Source organism: Rhinopithecus bieti, unplaced genomic scaffold, assembly GCF_001698545.2.
Source record: "Rhinopithecus bieti isolate Rb0 unplaced genomic scaffold, ASM169854v2 scaffold_59220, whole genome shotgun sequence".
Lineage (NCBI taxonomy): Eukaryota > Metazoa > Chordata > Mammalia > Primates > Cercopithecidae > Rhinopithecus > Rhinopithecus bieti.
In genome coordinates, this window is record NW_016822842.1 from 344,276 (window position 1) to 345,879 (window position 1,604).

Here is a 1,604-nt window from a genome sequence, read left to right on the forward strand (position 1 = left end):
AAAAAAAAAAAAAAAAAAAAAAAAAGCTAAAAGGGAAAAGGGGAAAATAACCTGGAGGCAGAGGGCGAACAGGACAAAAAGTGAGTTGCACTTACAGAGGAAAACCCAATGGAACTATTTTGTTTCAAAAGGGCATTAATCACTTACCGCAAAAGCACACAACTGCCAAAAAAGATCATCCCACACACAGCAGAAAACACCAATACTAAGAAAAAATATGGCACTTACTTCAATGAGGAAGGCTGTAGCACTTACTTGATTAATTTCATTGGTTAGCTGAGATAAAATTGTGACACCAATGATGCAGTATTCAACACTATCCTGGTTAAAAAAAAGCATAAGGTAGAAAGAGCTGTCATGGGTGCCCGGTTTTGGCATTTGGCATGCACTCATACTTTTGAATGATGGGCTCCTGTGTCATTAGTAAAACTGCCTAGATAAGGCAGCAAGGAATCATAGTTTAAAACTGTTGTTTTGCTGGACATAAAACCTAACTGTCACCACAAAGGAACACTGAGAAATCTGACTTCATCAAAATTTAAAACTTTTACATTAAAAAAATTCCCATAAACATTATAGCATATACATTTTAAAAAGGTAAATTGCAAAACACATCACTAAAGTAAATGACAAGTAAGCAACACATTTTACAAAGAGACTGTATACAACAATAAGCAAAATGTAAAGAATCTGAGGAAATGTGCTTAAGATATAAATAGAAGTTCACAGAAAAACAAATATAAGCAATAAATACAAGCATATGAAAATTTGTCCAGTCTCACTCATAACCCAAACAATAAGATACCAATTTTTTTAACCTATTAAATGGGAAAAAGTAAAAAGTTTAGCTTCCAGGGCTGAGGTAAGCAGGTCCTCTTATCAACTGTTGGTGGAAGTAGATACAGTCATGAGTCACTTAATGATGGCGATACATTCTACGAAATGTGTTATTAGAGGATTTCACTGTTGTGCTAACATCATAGAGTGTACTTACAAAAACCTATGTGGTACAGTCTACTACACACCTAGGCTATATGGTACAGGCTACTGTTCCTAGGCACAAACTTGTATACCACATGACTACACTGTGGGCAACTATAACAATGGTAAGTGTTTGTGTACCTAAACATAGCAAAGATAAAGTAAAAATACAGCGTAAAAGATTTTTTTCAAAAAAGCTACACCTGTATAGGGGCTTACCATGAATGAAGCTTACAGGATTGAAAGTTGTTCTGGGTGAGTCAGTGAGTGAGTGGTGAGTGGATGTGAAGGCTGAGAACATTGCTGTACACCACTACAGACTTTATAAATATGTACACTTAGGCTACACTAAATTTACTTAAAAAATAAATTGTGCTACGACATTAAGACAGTTCAACATCACTAGGCTCCATTATAACTTTATGGGACTGCTGTTGTGTATGTGGTCTACTGTTGACCAAAACATCATTATGAAGTACATGCTGTATAGCTTTTTTGAGGATAACTTGGAAATATCTTTCCAAGGCTAGGAATTGACCCTACAAACACAGTTACTCAAAATAAATGTACCAGGCTATTCAATGAAGTATTAATTTAACACTCAAAAAAAAAAAAAAAAAAAA

At 34.7% G+C, this 1,604-nt stretch overlaps 1 protein-coding gene across 2 annotated transcripts in view; it reads right to left on the reverse strand.

Annotated features, from left to right (window-relative positions):
- Positions 1-332, reverse strand: part of XPO7 (exportin 7) — a 36,816-nt gene extending 36,484 nt beyond the window's left edge. Inside the window, exon 1 of one of the 2 annotated variants that reach the window (XM_017861112.1) lies at positions 256-332. The gene's annotated coding sequence lies outside the window, so the exon portion shown is untranslated. Of the gene's footprint in view, positions 1-228 lie in introns of both variants that reach the window. The other variant, XM_017861113.1, reaches the window with a different exon arrangement.
- Between the last annotated feature and the right edge of the window lie 1,272 nt (positions 333-1,604).